This window comes from Prosopis cineraria, unplaced genomic scaffold, assembly GCF_029017545.1.
Source record: "Prosopis cineraria cultivar Desert tree isolate PC_DT_omini unplaced genomic scaffold, ASM2901754v1 PC1, whole genome shotgun sequence".
Lineage (NCBI taxonomy): Eukaryota > Viridiplantae > Streptophyta > Magnoliopsida > Fabales > Fabaceae > Prosopis > Prosopis cineraria.
The window spans coordinates 7,995,146-8,003,104 of record NW_026555332.1 but is presented as its reverse complement, the minus strand read 5'-3'; the positions used below and the strand labels follow the sequence as shown (position 1 = coordinate 8,003,104).

Sequence of the window (7,959 nt, the reverse complement as noted above, 5' to 3'; positions counted from 1 at the left end):
CATCTTCAAGATTATTGTATACCAAACATGGTCTAAAGCATCTTTGAGTAATAAAATGAGAAGATACATGGATCCAAAAAAATAACACTTTTTTTTATCCTAATTATAAAGCATATATTTAATTTTTTTTATCACAAACTACTACAAAAAAGACCAACAGAAACATTTTATGTACACAACCCTTTTCATGACTAGAAAAAAAATAAAAATCCCACTCCATAAAAACGTGTGGATCCTTGAAGTCCATGAAACTGATGTACTCAAGAAAAGTAAAAAATCAAGAGTACCGATCTAGGTTGAGTGTGTGAGTGAAGAAGAAACTACACAACAAAGACGAAGAAAGTGCAATCTGATTCATTCATTATATCTTGATCTGAGTACACAGGTATTATATTATGTGTATTAACACTATAAAATTAGAAACGAATTTCATACATATAATATCAAAGCTATGGGGGCATGCTTGCCACCAGAATAAATTAAATTTAATCTCATTTAGTCATTTAGATATTATGATTAAGCCACACGAGTTGGTTTAGGTGATAAAATGGAAAAGAATATAATGTAAAGTAGGAACCAAAATTTACACTCTTACCATAAAAAAAATTGTAAAACAATTATAGTAACCATCCCAATCGAAATCCATAGAAGAAGGTGGTCTGTATATGACACTCCGTGAAGGAAGCACGCACCCAATCCATGCACCAAATTAAATCGTTACATCTAAATTTTATTTATTATGTAATGTTCTTTTTTAAATTATAAAATTAGTTTAAAATAGTAATTCTGATATTACAATGTAAATTAATAATATATAATCACTGGCGCTTCCCCACTGGACCCCAAACATCATGTGGCAAGACTCGTTTGCGGATGAAGATATTTCCAAAGCAGTGTTTGGATCTTTCAAGCAAGTTGGGAGACATAAAAAGCTGTAATGCAACTATTCAAGAAGAGACACCTACATATATGTGCCCGTGAATCAAAAATCTTCCAAGCACGTTATGGAATGAATTTGGGGTTCCCTAAGGTCCTGGTTATAATGATAGAATTTTTTTAAAAAAATAAATTAAAATTGAATTTAGAATTAGAATTGGAATCGAAACTAAAATAAAATTGAGATTCCCAAACATGTTTTTTGGGATATCATGATAGAATCAAATTCTGCCTAATTGCTAGGATTGGGATTCTTGAAAATGAAATTCAGTTGTACCAAACATGCATACTTGTGTATGGAATCCTCTACCAATTCCTTTTAATCTTCAAGATTCTTCTATTCCAAACATGGCCTAAACTATGAGTAAAATGGGAAGATACATGAATCCCAAAAAAACAACACTTTTTTTTTAATCTTAATTATAAAGAATGAGTCAATCCAACTTACAGGCTCACTCAGGCGGGGAATAACAGGAACCATATATATATATGTTATATATTATATTAATGATTTCGATTTATAAATGCATGTTACAAAAGGAAAATAATTACTGGTATATGTTTATTTTTTTAAACTTTTTTAAGTTGCATAGTTTTGTTAACAAAACAACACAATTTTTATGATTATTTTCTAGATTAGATAGATATATCTCCTTTATTAGTATAATATGTTTATACATTACGAAACTTTATAATATTAAAGTAATCGAATAATTGTATCAAAATAAGTAATCAAAGAAACATGTGTAAATTCGTACTAAAAAAATTAAATTGTCATGTCTTATTAAGTATATGTGCATGCCCCATGTGAGGAATTAAATCTTCTAAAATTAAAATTTATGATTAATGTGAAGTTTTCACTTTTTTAATATTGTTGTTCATTATATTATTTTTTTATAAAATATAAATTGTTACTTTTTTCTTAAAAAAATTCATAAAATTCACAATTTCTTTAGAGGATTTTAAAACCATGAAGATATCAATTAAAAAACTGGAATGGTCCTCCTTTTTCTTCTTTTTGTTTTTTGCACGGGCGAGTCAAATTACAAAGAGATTGATGTAGAATTTAAAATAATATGAATTTAAAAAGGATTTCAAATTATAAAGAAATGAGATAAATTTGAATTTGAATTTGGGTCAAATCCAAATCCACTTTTTAATTATACAAATAATAAATTTGGCTCAAATTCAAATCAAATCCAAATCTCTATGCATCCAAACATAGCATTAGTTCATTTAATGTAATTTATGTAGTGGATCCCAACCATCTAATGGGACAAGGCTTATTTATGTTTGTTGTTGTAGTAACTAGATTTGTTAAATTGGACTTGGTAACTATAATTAGTCCATGCATTGACTGTCTGTATTATTAGAGCTATTAAAATTTAAGTCAATGGTTTTTGAATTCATACTCTATTTGAAATTAATGAATAAATAAATTTATTTAAATTATGATCTGGATTTCAATAACTTAGTTGCCTATACTAAATATAGTTACCCGAATTATAATTCGTATTTATTTTCATCTCATACTCTATTGAAATTAATGAATAAATAAATTTATTTAAATTATGGATTTTCAATAACTTAGTGCCTATACTAAATCTAGTTACCGAATTATAATTCGTATTTATTTCATCGATATTCATTCCTTTATTTGTTTACACGCAATCTTAGGCTAACTAGTTTAAAAACATATATACCAAAATACGAAAATAAACCACACAGAGTAAAAATAAAACATGATTAATATAATATTTGGAGTGGTATTTTCCGTGTTTTAAAGATTAAATATATGCCTATACACATATTGGTCTGGGCGAGACACTAATTAATTGTTATGAAAAGATATTAAAACAAAACGTCGTACTATTCTAAAAAAAGATGCCAATCATCCATGCCATATTAAAAATTGATTTTCTGTCTTCTTTTGATCCTTGTCAACGGATCAGGCAAGTCACAGTAATGAAGATGAAATTTTCAGGCAAGTCACAGTAATGAAGATGAAATTTCCATCTCTGGCCCTCTGGAGCACCAATATAAATAGACATCGTGTCGGTAAGTTCTCTGCAAGTTAAGTGGCTCTCAGATTATCAGAGACAGAGTCCATCATATATATCTATATATATATATATAATTAAGAGAGAAAGAAGAAAGCATTATTCTCTCTCTTACATTCACCTCATTGCTTAGCCTTGGGGTGGCTCTTGCCGACTCGAGGGGGAGCAGCAGCGGCAGCAAGAACATGAGCTATGTGAAAGATCTAATGGAGACGAGTTTCTCAGTTGATCCTCCTCTCATAGTCTCTCTGGCTATGATGACTCCTACGGGTGGTACGGGTGATCCAAATAATAAAGCTCTGACTGGATGTCCTCCAGAAAGACAATACACTGGCTGCCTCCCTCCGGCAAGTCCTCCGTCCAAGAAACAACCTTGTGGTGACTTTACCAGAGGAGGAAACAGCTGCCATGGACCATAATGATCATGATATGTGTGTGTACCCCTAATCCTCTCCTTCATTTCACTTTCTTGGTTTTTTTATGCTTGAATAATGCTTTTAATTATTTTTTTTGGGGGGGGGGGGGTGCGGTGTACATTGTGTGTTCTATCTTCATTTACGTACTCAATCGGAGTCATGTTATACCCCGTGTGATTCAAAATGTACAAGCATTTATTCTCTCAACTAGTTTAATTCAAAATACAAACAACTTAGTATATATAAAATCTATAGCGAGAATTATATTATTTTAAAGTATCCTAATCACTTTTTAGTATATTAAAATGTATTTATTTAAAGTTAAATTAGCTCTCACCAAATTTTTTTTCTAACTAAACTGTAAAGCAACAGTATGTCGCTACAGACTCTTAAATTATTCATAATTTAGTTATCTATATCTATCTCTTTAGATTTAGATAAGTTTTGACCTTCTAATTTATTTTGTGAAAAAAGTCATTGCCGGATGAAGATATTTCTGAAGCAGTGTTTGGATCTTTCAATCCTGTTGTGAGTGGGAGAAATAAAAAGCTGTAACGTGACGATGCAAGAAACTGTGAGAAAGAGACATTTACATGTGCCTGTGAATCAATAATCTTCGAGCACGTTGTGCAATGAATTTGGGATTCCCTAATCCCCGTTTAGTATAACGGAAGACTTTTGAAAAAAAATTAGAATCAGAATCCAATTAGAATTGGAATCGAAATTTTGTTAGACTTCTCACCATTCCTTTATAAATAAAGGCAAAGTTATAAATTTATTAAAATTTTAAATATATAGTCAATTAGTTTTAAAATTTTTATTAGTTTTAGTAAGACAGGTAGAATCAATACTTATCAATAAGATTAGAAGAGATAATAATTAATTAAGATCAAATATAATTGTGGTGGTCCTACATGTCACATTCAGACTTTGGAGTCTACTATGTGCATAAGTCAGCTATACTCACGAGATGGCAAACGTACGTGAGAAAATAAACTCTCACACACACAACCATTGAACACTTATACCAAACATAAGGTTGATGCTGGAAGTTTTTCCACACATGAATATTAATATCAATATATTATTAAAATGTGGTATATTCAATTCAATATAAAACATGAAGTTCATGAGAGGTCTTCCAACTTACTGCTGGCTCCCTTATCATTCTTCAATGAATGACAATGTTTTTTAAAGAAATCCTCTCCAGTTTTTTATTACTTCTCATCACAATCCGGGCGTGGTACGAATCATGAACAGGAAATCCATATATATAAATTTTATGAAAATAAATTACAGGTATATGCTTATTTTTTGAACTTTTTTAAATTGCACAACATATAGTTTAACAAAATAACACATATTTTTAATGAATTTTGTCTGAATTCTATTGACACCTCCTTTTTCATAAGATGTTTGTACATTTTAAGAAACTTAATTTATAATAAAAAAAAGCAATCAAAGAAATATATGCATAATTGGTACTTTAAAAAATATAAATTGTGTCAATGGCTAGTTGTCCAAATAGTGGCAATACTATCTGCTCTTTGGAAGAAGTTCTGAATTCAAACATAACCGAGTCAAACTTGAAACCAATATTTTTAAATATTTAAAATTATAAAAATTAAATTACAAGACTTAAAGTTTAAAGATTAAAGTTATAACTGATTAAATAAAAAAATAATTAAAGTTAATATGATTGTTAATATTTTTATTTACTTTCAATACTCTGCGTGGGAAATAATCTTCTGACAGCAGTAATGTCTACTCTTTATAGTTTGAAAAAAAAATTAAATTAAATAGTCATGTCTTATCAAGTAGATGTAATTCGAAAGGTCGTCCTTTCTTTTATTTCTCTCTGGATAACGTCGAATAATTGTCCTCTTTCTTGCGATGATTATTCTCCATCTCACAAGTCATTGTCGAAACATGCAGTGAAGTTTCTCGCCTTGATCACCTTTTTCGTTTACCCAATATAAAGAGACGTAGGACGTCTCAGCGAGTTTCTTAAGAGTGCGTAGCACAGAGTCAGAGAGCTAAGAAGCGAAGATTGATAATAAAGAGATCCAATGAAGAAATCAAAGTGCCTCTCCAAACTGCTTCTCTTTCCTACGATCGCGACCCCAATGACTTTATTCCTTAGGCTCGACCTGGCTCATGCCGACTCATGGCGCATCAGCAGCAGCAGCAACATCAGTTATGTGAAAGATCTTATGGAGACCAGTTTCTCCATTGATCCTATCACAGTCTCTCTGGCTGAAACGATTAAGCCAAACACTGATACGTATCCTTCGGGTGATCCAAATAATAATCCTGGTTGTCTCAAACATACGATATACGACTAGCAGCGTCCCTCCGAAAAGTCCTCCGTCAACTAAACAACCTTGTGGCGACTTTACCAAAGGTTGCCACGGATGAAGATCATAATGATATGTGTGTGTGTGTGTCCCTAATCCTCTCCATTGGTTTACATATGTATGTTTCCATTTTCTAGTTTACTTTGTTGTTGCACCTACGTGTTCCAAGGCAGGGGTGGAGTCAAAAAATTTTATTAGAAGGGGCTGAGATAACAAAGTATACATGATAATTAAAAAAATATTATTTATATTTAATTTATACATATATAACAATATATATATAATATATATAAAAGTTTTGCTCATTAATTTTTTATATAACAATCATTAGTTATACGTCTACGATAAACATTTAGCAATTCCTTCTCAATATAAATTATTATTAAATTAGTGAAAATTTATTATCTCTATGAGCAGTAAATGATTACATGTGTCATTGAAATCTAAAGTTCTGTTCAGTATAATAAGCTTTATTACTTGTTTATTAAATTTATTATTATTCTTTTAATTGATAATCATAGTAATAAATATATCAATGTATAATAGTGCTCAATTTTCATAAAAATCTTTATGTCAATAAGATCAAATTATATCAGATAAAATTCATTTATATCATAAATTTCAATAGGTTGATTATTAAAAAAAGTAATTTCTTTTCTAGAAGAACACTGACCCAAACTTCTCAACTTTTGGATAAGTGATTTTATGAAAAATATCAAGCACATAGCATTAATATATCTTGAGATTTTTGTTGCAATATTAACAAAGTTTGTAATAATAATTCATCAAAAATAAAATGAAAGCAAAATAAAATGACGTCAATACTTTAAGAGCATGTATAGCATTATCTTGTTGAAAATAAGTAAATTCTATGATAATCATATCTTGAAACTATTGGAATATTTGCTCTATACATACATAAAAAATTACATGTATAATGAAATGAAAATTCCATCCAGTATTTCATAACTTTTATAATATGTCATTTAGAAGAGTTGAAAAATATATAATTTTTATATTTTATTAAGAAAAAATTAAAAAGTTAGGGGGCCATGACCCCTGCTGATCCCCCCTCTTTCCACCCCTGTTCTAGGGAACTTTAAGTTTCTTTCTTATGATTTTTAGCACCATGTAATTATGCTTGAATAAACTTTGTTTTTGTTTTTTAACGCAGAGCATGTTCGCGCGCGCGCACTGAGAGAGTTTGTATTGATTATATATCTGGATTTATCTGCTTAATTGGAGTCATGTTATTATTATCACTGTGTGTGTGTTTTCATCTTAACAATGTGTAGAAAGTCTAAATCAGATTTAAACGTTTCATTTCATACGTGTTTTGTATTCCAAAAAAATGTTTTGAAATAAATATAATGCTGATTGAAAAGTTAATTAGCTCTGTTTAATTTCGGCCACTTCACATCTCCCCACGAAACCATCAATATCAAAAGAGGTTGGGCTCCAACTCAATCTAATAATGTTTTTTAATAATTTTGGAAAAATATAACTGTTGGTCTCTACGGTCTTTTGGTATTAGTATTTTTTTTTTTTTTTCAGTATTTCTAGTGTCTTAAGTCTATCTATTTACACACTCAATTCTTATTGTCACTGAGAGAGAGTTAAATCAATTGAAAAGTACGTAACTTCTATTAATTCTCTTGTTGAATGGGAAAAATTATGATAAGTTGAAATTTCATCTAATTCTGATGTCTCAAATAAAGGGTTGAGATTTTAGACATTAGATGAGGTTGGGGAGACGCAATGAACATTTCAAATCTGTAAGTGTTTTATACTAATAATGTATAAGAAGTCTAAATGAGACTTAAATGCGTAATATCGCGTTGTACTTTTTTAAAAAAAAAGTTTTTGATAATGCTGAATAAAAAATTGATTAGCTCTATGTTTTGCCCACTCCTCATCTCTCCACGAAATAATCAATACGACGAAAGAGATTTGGCTCCAACTCAATTTTATTTTTGAGATAATTTTTCTACATTAACCATGCCTATATATAATTGAAGACAGTGAAAATAATTTAAAAAAATGTAAATGTATATACACACACGCGCGCACGGGGGGGGGGAGTTCATATGTGATATATAATAAGGAGAATAATATTTAAGGATCAATCAATTAAATTATTTATAAACAAGGACCATTACGAAATGAATTATTATCAAAATAGGAATGAGA

The 7,959-nt window shown here is 29.8% G+C and overlaps 1 long non-coding RNA gene across 1 annotated transcript; it reads left to right on the top strand.

Annotated features, from left to right (window-relative positions):
* The first annotated feature begins 5,399 nt into the window (after positions 1-5,399).
* Positions 5,400-7,079, top strand: LOC129308012 (uncharacterized). The gene is made up of 2 exons (XR_008592525.1): positions 5,400-5,845; positions 6,944-7,079. It is a non-coding gene; the product is annotated as an uncharacterized LOC129308012 (long non-coding RNA).
* Positions 7,080-7,959: the final 880 nt, after the last annotated feature.